The following is a 13,281-nucleotide window of genomic DNA, read 5'->3' as shown; positions in this document are numbered from 1 at the left end:
GTTATCTTGCCCATTGTTTTTAAACGCAATCCAATAAAATTTGAATTTGCTCAAAAACAATAAATTTTACAAAAATTCATGAATATCCACCTCGCGCTTGTCAAAGTGCCAAACAGCAGTTGTCAAGTCATTACAATATTGCAAGTATATTTCTTTTTTTTTAGATTATATTCCGAAATCGTCCTACACCAGAACTTTACATTATTAATATTTATTTATGATATTACTATAAGTTACCCTTAGAATGGTAAAAAAGAGATAGGTCTAATAAAATATAAGTGATTTATCTTTCAAACAAAATGCTGCTGTCCTTGGGAACCGAACGTTTGATTCGATCCCAAATTCTTTCTTTAAAATATGGATGTTAAAATCCAGCACTTCTGCAATATTGCGTGGCAACTACATTTTTGGTTTTCAGTGTGGAGAATATTATTATGAGTACACGTTTATTTGATTAGCAGTCTGCCACACTTTTTTAAATAACCACTTTTTCATTAGCACTGGTTCAATAACAATGAATAGAATTTATCAACTGCACAAATTACGATGTGGCCAGACGGTAAATCCAATTAGTGATCTGCTGAGTAAATTTTTCCAAGATATTTCTAAAAATTTCCCCAATGTTGGATGGCTTCGTGGAAGAGCAATTTTGGCGCCTAGAAATAGTGCTGTTGATATGATCAATTATAATCTTTTGCAAGAGTTTCCAATCCATTGATTGTGTTATTGAAGAATATCAGGCACTAGAATTTGCTGTAGATTTCATTACAACCGCCTGGAATGCCTGGAATGCCACATCATAACCTGACATTGAAGGGGGGACTTCCAGTTATTAGGTTGGTGCAAAAAATGATGTCATGTTTTGACGTTCAACTTTCATAATAAACTTTATTAATCAAAATAAGAACCATTAGATTCGGCACATTTTTGCCAACGAGAAACAAGTTCATTTAGCCCATTAGCATAGAAATCCGGAGTTCTGAAAATGATGAAGTCATTGAATGCCGATTCGGCATCATCTCGGCTTTTGAAGTATTTTTTTTACAGAAAGTTGTCGATATGCTTCAAAACGCAATAATCGGTGGGCAAGAGGCCCAGTGAATATGGCGGATGAGGCAGAGTCTCATAGCGCAATTCGTTCAGCTTCTGCAGAGTCAGTTTAGCAACATGCGGGCTAGGGTTGTCATGAAGGCGAATTAGTCCCTTCATAGTGATCAATCTCGGGCATATACGTTGGAGCTTCTGGTGCATTTCACCAATTTGTCGGCAGTACTTCTCTGCTGTAATCATTTCGCCTGGATTCAAGAAGCTGTGATGGACGAGACCAGCCACAGACCACCAAACAGTCACCATAACCTTTTTCGGTGCAATTTCGGCTTTGGGCTACGTTGTGGAGCTTCTCCAGCATCCAACCACTGTGCCGAACGTCGCTGGTTGTCGTAGAGGATTCACTTCTCATCATAATCTCAATCTGTTGGAGAAATGGGTCGTTTTTGTTGCGCATAAGGGACGTAGAAGACACTTCAAAATGACGATTTTTTTTATTATCATTCAATTCATTCAGCACCCATTTATCCAAATTTTTTTACTTCCCTATTTGCTTTAAATGGTAAATGACTGTTGAGTGGTCGACCTCGAGTTAATGGTTCCTGGGTCAAACGCATATCATGAACTGCCTAGGCAGCTTTTCAGCATAGTTTGAATTGAAACAAGAAAATCGTGCGGATTAAAATTTTGTCCATGCTGTCGAAAAGCCTGCGAACAAATGAATGAAGAGAATGAGAATGGTAAGAAATAACATGATTCGATACTACGAAAAACACGCTTTAAAATGATATATAACATGGCTATATATATTAATGAGTTAATTCAGAAATCATATAATAGTAACATATGTGAGAAAACGATATTGTTTTTTCACGAACCTAATATGTGTGTGTGTGTGTGTGTGTGTGTGTGTGTGTGTGTGTGTGTGTGTGTGTGTGTGTGTGTGTGTGTGTGTGTGTGTGTGTGTTCCAATTCAAAAGACTGGTGCAGTGAAATTTTCCAATATCTCATTATCATTATTCATTCATTTTTTAACTTTATATATACTTATATCATTAATAAAAACGAACATATATTCGTTTTTATTAATGATATATTACCTTTCTAGAGTTTTAGCTTTGAATATAAATCTTGTTCTTTGAATCGATATTTGGTTCTGGGTCTGTTATAGCCTATTCTATACTTGATATAAAAACAAGATGGTTGCACAAAAGACGATTAATTATTCTTTCTTTTTATAATTTTTTTAAGTTGTAGGTTTTCTGTTACACGGCATAAACCACTATGATAAACGTCGACGTTTCATTATTTAATGAAATCATTTATTAGTCTATATTCTTACTACCAGCAACTATCATTGCCCGGAGAATCTCAATTTCTTCGTTACTTTATACGCTAATAAACGAATGAATTGAATTGAATAAAAAATGTAAACTCATAGATTTTAACAACTAAAACCATAGCACATATTTCATATTCCCTTCAGCTCTCTTGTCAGTTCCGTGTATTTATTCCCTTTCTTTATCTCCTTGATATTCACTTCGTGGTCTGCTGAAATGATGAAATCTACTATTTTACAGAACCTTCCTTTTTGTTTACTATAATTCTTCGTTCTTCTTGCTTGGATGAGTTTATTTCTTTGAACGTCCATATCTCGTAGGATTTTGTGATTTCCGTTTTTAAGTATGTCTGCATAATTCCTAGTATCCTGCCTTCCCCGTTTGATCTTGTCTATTCTTATATTCTTTTGGGGCTAGTCTGCTGTATTGCGTTATTATGTGTTTGATTGTTTCTTTTCGCTGTTTTCTTGTGTTTTGTCGATTCTTGCTTTAATATTGTTGATTCTAATCGTGTTATTTTGTGTGGTTGTAATTAGGGTTTTAGTTTCTCAGTTTAGGTTTTCTTTTCGTAGCCATATCTTAGTGTTTCGTTAATCATCCTTATGAATCGCCTGTGTAGTTGTTTCCTTTTCCATTTTTTCTCGTCTTATCCCTTGCCCCTCTGTTTTCTTGTGCATTTTTTTAATTATTATTATTATTATTATTATTATTATTATTATTATTGTTATTATTATTATTATTATTGTTATTATTATTATTATTATTATTATTGTTATTATTATTATTATTATTATTATTATTATTGTTATTATTATTATTATTGTTATTATTATTATTATTATTATTATTGTTATTGTCATTATTATTATTATTGTTATTATTATTATTATTATTATTATTATTGTTATTATTATTATTATTGTTATTATTATTATTATTATTATTATTATTATTATTATTATTATTATTGTTATTATTATTATTATTATTGTTATTATTATTATTATTATTATTATTGTTATTATTATTATTATTATTATTATTATTATTATTATTATTATTATTATTGTTATTATTATTATTATTGTTATTATTATTATTATTATTATTATTATTGTCATTATTATTGTTGTTGTTATTATTATTATTATTATTATTGTTATTATTATTGTTGTTGTTATTATTATTGTTATTATTATTATTATTATTATTATTATTATTATTATTATTATTATTATTGTTGTTGTTATTATTATTGGCTCAAAGGGGCTTTCACACAGGTCATAAAGGAGATTTTCTTGAAAACAGCCTGTGGTGTTCCCTGAAGGCTGGGTGATAACAAGTCTCCCCAGTTTTCAAGTACTCTTCACCTCTTCTGATAACATTTGCAAATGAATTTCCATTATTGCAACAGCCGCTTACCAATGATATCTCGTTAGCAGCAGCCATTGGTCTCCACTGGAATTTGAGTGGCAATAAGCCTCCCCAAGGTCAGTTCTCTTCACACTTGTCCCACAGAGTTCTGGTCAGTGTTCTCTCCTCAGTCTTTCCATCCTCCTTGACCCTTCTTCGCTATTTGGGATCATTCTTTTTGCGAGGGCGGTGATTGGCTAATGGAAGGGGATGGGGGACGAGACAGAGAACTTATGGATATGCATCTTCAATGTTCTTCGTTCCATCTAACGCTTCTTCATATTTTTTCTCTGCAGTAGCTCGCCAGGCCCGTGCATATGGCTCATGTGTATTAGTTTCCATATTCAAGGGTCTTCCTTAATATTTCAGCCGTTTTCATTATTGTTCTTCGTTGTATCTTTCCAGCCATTCCTCTGATTCCAATTTCTCCCATTCTTTTTGCAAAGATTTTCGGAATTGTTCCTAGTGCTCTTACTATTATAGGTATTATGTTGATTTTCTTCATCTTCCATATCCTTTTCAGCTCTCTGGTTAGCTCTGTGTATTTACTGTTTCTCCTTTTCTTTGATATTTATCCTGTGGTCAGCTGGAACAGCATAGTCTACGATTTGGCAGGATCTTTCTTTCTTGTTAATTATTATGACATCATGTTTTTTTATTATTATTATTATTATTATTATTATTATTATTATTATTATTATTATTATATCTGTTTTGGTGTTCTTTTAGTGCTAGTTTTTGTCATTCACTTCTTTGATTCACTGTTTCGTCTCTTTGTCAACGCAGGCAAAATATTATTATTATTATTATTATTATTATTATTATTATTATTATTATTATTATTATTATTATTATTAACTATTATTTTATTCACTTTGGTGTTAAGACACGATTTATTACCAGTCACGGCTTAATGACAACAACCTCTGATTTCTCGTTGAGGCTGCGTGACAACAAGCCTTCCTATATTTTGAGCATTTTTCGGTTCTTCCAGTAACCCTTGCAAATCACTTTACGTCCTTGTAATAGTAATTTTATTATTTTTATACTCTGGTGATATAGCTATAGTGACAAAATTATGTTCAATAATTTTGGTGCCTATAAATTTTTTTCTAGTAGAAGTTGTAGTATGAAGAGGAGGGGCAGGACATTTTTGTTGGCCCATTGCATACTTGATATGAAGTTAAGAGAGTTGAACAAAAATGATAAATTCATGGCAAGGGTAAGCCATGCCTGATTTGTCTATGTGTTTTGGTGTCTACGATTCTTTATTGTTTGTGTATAATAATAAGAGTAGGAAGAGAGGGAGGAGAAGAAGGAGGAGAAGAAGGAGGAGGTGGAGCAGGAAGAGGAGCAGGAGAAGGAGGAGGAGAAATGAAAATGTTACTATCGGCCGATTCCATGTTTTATATGAAATCGGTAGATATAAACATAAAGAGATAAATAATTATTTCTCGTTCGTCCAACTTTTGTCGTCTAGAATATTCTATGCCATTCAATGCAAGAAAAAGAATACATAGTAGAGACCAGTGTCTTCTTTCAAAGATGCAGATAATCCCAATATGTCTTAGCGCAGATACGCCAAAAAGTTAATTGCCATTTCTCTGCAGTAATTACTTATCTTTTTATAACCAATTATTGTTCTGTTATAAAAAAAACGCCATTTCGAAAGACATTCAACAATACAACTGCGTTTATCGATCGAATAATTCCATACGACTTTTCTGTCGCAGTCGGTATAAATCTCGTTATGTCTTTGCTAGATAATAATTCTTTTGTTATTAATCAATAGTTTTGGAGATGCCATAAATCAGACGTATACTTTTTTAACATTTTCCATGAAACAATTTTGAATACCATTACAATATATATATATATATATATATATGATTATATATATATATATATATATATATATGATTATATATATATATAATTTTTTATATATATGTATATATATATATAATTTTTTTACTTTACGCAAGTATATTTTGTAATAAGCATATTTATTTACTAAAATTCTAACTTTCGAATCGTAACAGATTATTCTTTTTTGTGTGTACGCTTATTATAAAATTTATTACGTTTTCATAGGGCTTGGAATGGATTAGACGATTTACGTTTAAAATGCCTTTCGTATCTAGAGGTTCATGGTATAGATACCCCCCTCATATATATATATATATATATATATATATATATATATATATATATATATATATATGAGACCAAATTGGACAGGGAAGCAAGACAAGGTGACAACGTCTCGCCAAAACTCTTCACAGCCTATCTCCAGGATGCGATAATCAGTGGGATTAAGTGGGAGGGTAGAGGGGTCAATATAAATGGCGAACACCAGTCACATCTCATCTGCACTGATGATATATTACTGATGATACACTCTCCTCAAAATAAATGACATTCTAAACGACATCCACTCTAAGAGCAAACCGGTTGGCTTCAACATGCATCTTGAGAAGACTAAGATGATATTAAACCAACACACTGCCAAGTCGTCAATAATTATTGATGGAAAAACCATTGAAGAAGTTGAAAGCTATATCTACTTGGGAAAGAAAATTACGAAAGATGGAGATCTTCTCCCTGAGATAAAGAGATGGGTAGCATTAGGATGGGCAGTTTTGGGGAAAGTGGAAAATACCATGAGAAGCCGAAAAGCAAATATATCAATCAAAGGGAAGATTTTCAATGAATATGTACTACCTATGATGATCTACGGTAGTATGACATTAGCCCTGACAACTCGCCAAAGTGAAATCTTGGCGTAGTAGCACGAAGGAAGATGGAAAGAATAATGTTAAGCATCAATCTACAAGACAGAAAGACAAACATCTGGACTCGCCAACAAACAAGAGTTATTAACATCAATATTGCCATCAAAACATCCAAACACAGATGGGAAGCGCACATAGCTAGACCACAAGACAAGAGATGGTCCATCAGGACAAAGGAGTGGACACCTCGTGAACATAAGAGGTCAAAAGGAAGACCAAGAACAAGATGGAGAGACGAGCTGATATAGCATATGGGTCCCACATGACAGCGAATAGCTCGGGACAGAGTTAGATGGCTAAAGTCCAGGGAGGGGTTCCTCATTGAGGGACAAACCCCCATGTTGATGCTGACTCTTTATTTGTTTTTACATAAGCAGTAATATGTTGCTACACAGTCATGACCATGTTTCAATCGGTCAGCTTGTTACCAGTGACTAAGCACCTCTTCAGGCGATACAGCTTATACGAAAGCAAAGTTATCGGGTCTTGTTAGACACAGAGATTTCAAATGAATAGGTTCCGTCACATGTAAATAAGTCCGAATAGGGGTGGGAATTTGAGTCTGTGTTGAGATATGGGAAAGGATGGGGGGTTAAAGAATACACACATACCTAAATATATATATATATATACACATACCCATATATATATATATATATATATATATATATATATATATATATATATATTTATATATAATGTTTTTTAAACAATTTCTATTCATATACCTCAATTAATAAATTTATATTTCTTTCTCTAATGATTAACCTTTTAGTTTTTACTATCATTATTGCTTATCACTATTATCACTGTTATCGCTCATATATTATATTCATCCATATTTATTTATACACTTTTAGTTTAATATTGACACTTCTCGACTTACTTTATTCTATGTTTGGAGATGTGTATTTATTAATATATTTATTTATGGGTATATATGTTTATGTGTATATAGTGTTATGTGTGTGTACATATATTTATGTGTACGCTTGATAATGGAACTGTGATTCAAATAGTCCTAATAATACTATTTATCAATCTCTTCTTCTTCTTCTTCTTATTATTATTATTATTATTATTATTGTTGTTGTTGTTGTTGTTGTTGTTGTTACTACTACTACTACTACTACTACTACTACTACTACTACTACTACGCTTATCGCTCCGTCCGTTATCATGCTGTGTATCCCTAAAAAAGGAAAGTGGAATATTCCAAAAAGTGGAATATTCCAAATAAACATTGAAAATAAATTATTTTTAAAAATTGGTGTCGCTGTTGAGGCAAAGTTAATAAAAATGATTTGTCTTTCTTTGCCTTTTGGCTAAGATCAAAGTGTAGTATCTGTTCTTCAGATGCTACATTTCAATTTCTTCTCTCTTAGTGGAAGAGAATTCCTTTACGACTAAGACAATTTTGCTCTGCGTTAAAAAACAACCCTGGTGTCTAAATCTGTCCCGTGGGGAGGTATTGTGAATAGGTACTATGTTTAATGTAACAAAGTTTTAATATTAAAAAAGTAACTGGAAAAAGTTATTTCTGATTTAATTACAAAATGCTCTGGAAATGTCACTTCTGATTAATTATAAAATAAAATGTCCTGGAAAATGACCGTTCTGATTATTTTTTTTTGTTTACTTGCCTCCCCACAAGAGCGGAATTGGACATGAGGTCGGTTAAAAATTTAGGGGGAAACCAGCTCCTCTGGTCAATAACAAAAATAAAAATTGTATCAGTAATGAAGGATTTTCCTCCATTAACCAAGACCAACAAAGGGGGGATTTCAGTCACTGGAATACTGAAACTGATACTACATTCAGAAATTCATGTTGAAGCAATGGTTGCCTAATCCCTAACCGTGTGAATGTTTTTATGTAAACTGAAAAAGCTGCTGAAACAGTTTATAATTTAAACATTACTTTATTTCAAGTATATTTTAAGCAGTGGGTTATGGGATATGAAGGCAGTCCCGGAAATTACTCAAACCGTTTACGCTTTAAACAGTACTTTATTTCATGTATATTTTTAACTGTGGGGTGGGGGATATTAAATCAGTCCCGAAAATGGGTGAAACCGTTTACGCATTACACATTACTTTATTCAATGTATATTTTTAACATTGGGGTGGGAAATATGAAGTCGGTTCCGGAAATGGCTGCAACCATTTACGTTTTGGACATTACTTTATTTAATGTATATTTTTAACAGTAGGATGGGAGATAAGAAGTCCGTCCCAGAAATGGCTGAAAAAGTTTACAATTTATACATTACTCTATTTGATGTATATCTTCAACGGTGGGTTGGGGATTATAAGTCAGTTCCAGAAATGGCAGAAACAGTTTACTATTTAGATATTACATTATTTCATGTATATTTTTAGCAGTGGGTTTGGGATATAAAGTCGGTCCCGGAAATGGCTGAAACAGTTTACTATTTAGACATTACATTATTTCATATATATTTTTAACAGTGGGTTGGGGGACATAAAATCAGTCCCGGAAATGGCTGAAACAGTTTACGATTAAAACATTACTTTATTTAATGTATATTTTCAACAGTGGGGTGGCGAATATGAAGTCAGTCCCGGGATTGAATGAGATGTGCAAATATATACTATCAGAAAGCGTCGCCCAGTATTGAATGAGATAGGTGGATATTTTGCTACTATATAGTAGCAAAATACCCAGCGTTGCCCGGGATCAAATGAGATAGGTGAACGATATATATTAGCAGAATATGCAGTGTCACCCGGGATTGGATAAGATAGGTGAAACATATATACTATGAGAATACTCAGAATTGATTTATTTGTTTGTAATGAAATAATCAGCCCAGGCAATATATCAAAGTTATTATTTAAATAAAGGGAAGCGACATAGTGGGTCAAAGTTATGAAAATTATTGTCGACATTAGTAACATATCCAAGAATTATGAAAAATGATGAAATGTGAGTTACTTGATCTGTGTGTTTGTAATGATATAATAAGCACAGACAATATATCAAATATATTATATAAGTAAGAGGGACATGAAAAATGTGGGTTTTTTATTATAAAAATTATTGTCGAAATTAGTAACATATCCAGGATTATGAACAACGATTAAATGTGAGTTAATCGATTGTGTGTTTATAATAAAATAATCAGCCCAGGAAATATATCAAAGTAATTATGTTAGTAAGAGTGGGCGATAAGGATGGTTTAAATTATGAAAAATAATTGTCGAAATTAGTAACATATCCAAGAATTATGAAAAATGTAATATGTTATTTAATGCATTAGTGTGTTTGCAATGAAATAATCAGACCAGACACTATATCAAAGTTATTATTTTAGTAAGTGGGGCGATGATGTGGGTTAAAATGATGAAAAATGATTGTCGACATTATTAACATATCCAAGAATTAGGAAAAATGACAAAATGTGAGTTAATTGATTGGTGTGTTTGAAATGAAATAATCATCCCAGATAATATATCAAAGTTATTATTTTAGTAGTGGGGGTTGATAATGTGGGTTAAAATATTAAAAATAATTGTCGAAATGAGTAACATATCCAAGAATTACGAAAAAAGATGAAGTGTGAGTTAATTGATAGTTGTGGTTTTTATGAAATAATCGGCCCAGAAAATATATCAAAGTATTTTTTTAGTAAGAGAGGGCGACGAGAATGGTTTAAATTATAAAAAATTATTGTCGAAATTAGTAACATATTCAAGAATTACGAAAAATGATGAAATGTGATTTAATTGATTGGTGTGTTTATAATAAAATAATCAGCCTAGACAATATATCAAAGTTATTGTATAAGTAAAGGGGAAGGACATAAGGAGAGCTTAAATTATGAAAATTATTGTCGAAATTAGTAACATATCCAAGAATTACGAAGAAATGATGAAATATTAGATAATTGATTGATGTGTTTGTAAGGAAATAATCAGCCTAGACAATATATTAAAGTTATTATTAAGTAAAGAGGGATAGGCGAAAATGTGGGTTAAAATTATGAAAAATGATTGTCGAAATAAGTAACATTTCCAAGAATTATGAAAAATGATTAAATGTGATTTCATGCATTAGTGTGTTTGTAATAAAATAATAAGCCCAGACAATATTTCAAAGCTATTATTTTATTAAGGAGGGGGCGATAATGTGGGTATAAATTATGAAAAGTGATTGTCGAAATTAGTAACATACCCAAGAATTATGAAAAATGATGAAATCGATGTTAATTGATTAGTGTTTGTAATGAAATAATCAGCTCAGCAAATGTATCAAAGTTATTTTAGTAAGGTTGGGCGACAACGTTGGTTTAAAGTATAAAACAATATTGTTGAAATTAGTAACATATCCAAGAATTACGAAAAAGGATGAAATGTGAGTTGATTGATGTGTGTGTTTATAATGAAATAATCAGCCTAGACAATATATCAAAGTTATTATTTTTGTAAGGTGTGCGATATGGTGAGTTTAAATGATGAAAAATTGTCAAAATTAGTACCATATCCAAGAATTATTAAAAATGATGAAATGTGAGTTAATTGATAGTTGTGTTTTTTTTAATAAAATAATCAGCCAATACAATATATCAAATTTAATATTTTAGTAAAGGGAGGGGCGATAATGTGGGTTGAAATTATGAAAAATTATTGTCGAACATAGTAACATATTCAATAATTATGAAAAATGATAGAATGTGAGTTACTTGACCGGTGTGTTTGTAATGAAATAATCATCCCAAGAAATATATCAAAGTTATTATTTTAGTAAGGGGGCGATACAGTTTTAATAAAAAAGTAGAATAATATGATTGTGCCTTCATTCATGCTGAACAGAACGCTCACAGCATGCCCAGCAACAGTATATTACATATGAAAAATGCTGCTGTGGAATTTCCACAGGTCCCGCTAGTTATTATTATTATTATTATTATTATTATTATTGTTGTTGTTGTTATTATTGTTATTATTATTATTATTAATACTATTATTATTATAATTATTATTATCATTTGCATTAGTCTTCTTCTTATGATTATTATTATTATGACAAACTGGGAGGCACCTAGTCCAGATGGAGTGATGGGCTTCTGGTTCAAACAGTTCCAATGCCTTTATTCATCTATAGCTGCGGCCCTGCAAAGGGTCATAGAGTCGGGAGATGTCCCTGATTGGCTTGTTTAAGAAAGGCTGATACTAATTAGAAAAGATCCTGCAAAGAGAACAGATCCCAGCAAGTATAGACCAATTACATGTCTACCACTAATGTAGAAACTGGTAATTGGAATCTTTGCGGAAAAATATTTATGGACATCTTGTGAGTAATGGTGTTTTCCCTGATGAACAGAAAGGGTGTCAGAAAGGCTCGAGGGATACCAAGGAGCAATTACTGATTGATAAGACAGTAATGCAGGATGCAAAGAGGAAAAAAAGGAATCTTAGTGCAGCATGGATCGATTACAGAAAGGCTTACGACATGGTTCCTCATTCATGGATACGTGAAACACTATTGATGATGAAGGTTGCTAGGAATGTGGTAGGGCTTTTGGAGACAAGTATGGCTCAATGGAAAATGGTGCTGACAGCAAATAGAGAGGTGCTGGGGCAGGTTGGCATTAAACGGGAAATATTCCAAGGAGATTCGTTATCTTTACTTCTTTTTGAATGATAATGATGCCACTGAGCATCTTCTTGAAGAGAGAGAAACTGGGGTATAAGTTTGGATCTGGTGACAGACGCCTCAACCATCTACTGTTTATGGATGATTTGAAGATATTCGGTAGAAATGAAAAGGAAATGGAGAGACTGGTAGAACTTGTAGGGACATGCTCGGAAGACATCGGGATGGAGTTTGGGATTATTAAATGTGCAGTGCAGGTGATGAAAAGAGGAGTAACTGTTTATTCGAATGGAATACTGCTGCCAAATGGAGAAATTATGAAAGAAATAGAAGATACAGGGTATAAGTATTTGGGAGTGTTGGAGGGTGTAGGCATCATGAACAAAGAAATGAAGGAGAAAGTCAGGAAGGAGTATCTTAGAAGAGTGAAACTAATTGCAAAGTCGAAATTGTATGGAGGAAACCTAATGAAAGCAGTGAATGCTTGGGCAGTCAGTGTTCTGAGATACAGTGTAGGAATTTTAGGATGGTCTGACAAGGAGTTGCATGCCATGGATATCAAAACAAGGAAAGTTTAGCAATGTTTGGTATATCTCACATTCGAAGTAGCGTAGCAAGGCTGTATCAAAAGAGGAAAAGATGGTGGGAGAGGATTGAAAGGTGTAAAGGATTGTGTTAGAACTGAGATGTTGTTGAAGAAGCATGTGGTTAGAAGTGAGGAATGGATGCTTAAGGTTGTGGCCAATGAAGTGGAGGTATGTGAAACCAAGGCTGATTATGTAAAACGTATGGATAGAGAAAGGGCAGAGGAACTGGCTATGAAGAAAATGCACGGAAGGTTCTTCCAGTATATAGCAGAAGTGGCTGATGAAAGATCATGGCAATGACTTAGAGCTGGGTATCTGGCTAAGAGTACTGAAGCTTTTGTTTGTGCAGCACAAGAGCAGGCATTAAGAACACGATTGTTCAAAAAAGTGGTTCTAGGAGAGGAAGTTGCTGCAGAATGCTGGATTTTTGGTAAGACCTCAGAGTCAATCACACACCTTGCAGCAGGGTGTAGTGGATTA

At 32.7% G+C, this 13,281-nt stretch overlaps 1 protein-coding gene and 1 pseudogene across 3 annotated transcripts in view; one reads left to right on the top strand and one right to left on the bottom strand.

Moving 5' to 3' along the window:
• LOC145283515 (endoplasmic reticulum-Golgi intermediate compartment protein 1-like) overlaps positions 1-13,281 on the bottom strand; it is a 346,880-nt gene that overhangs the window by 74,551 nt on the left and 259,048 nt on the right. The window lies entirely within an intron of this gene.
• Positions 7,900-8,056, top strand: LOC145284190 (U2 spliceosomal RNA; annotated as a pseudogene).

This window comes from Euprymna scolopes, chromosome 8 (genome assembly GCF_053919585.1).
Source record: "Euprymna scolopes isolate OS-2025 chromosome 8, ASM5391958v1, whole genome shotgun sequence".
Lineage (NCBI taxonomy): Eukaryota > Metazoa > Mollusca > Cephalopoda > Sepiida > Sepiolidae > Euprymna > Euprymna scolopes.
This window is presented reverse-complemented; position numbering and strand designations above follow the sequence as displayed.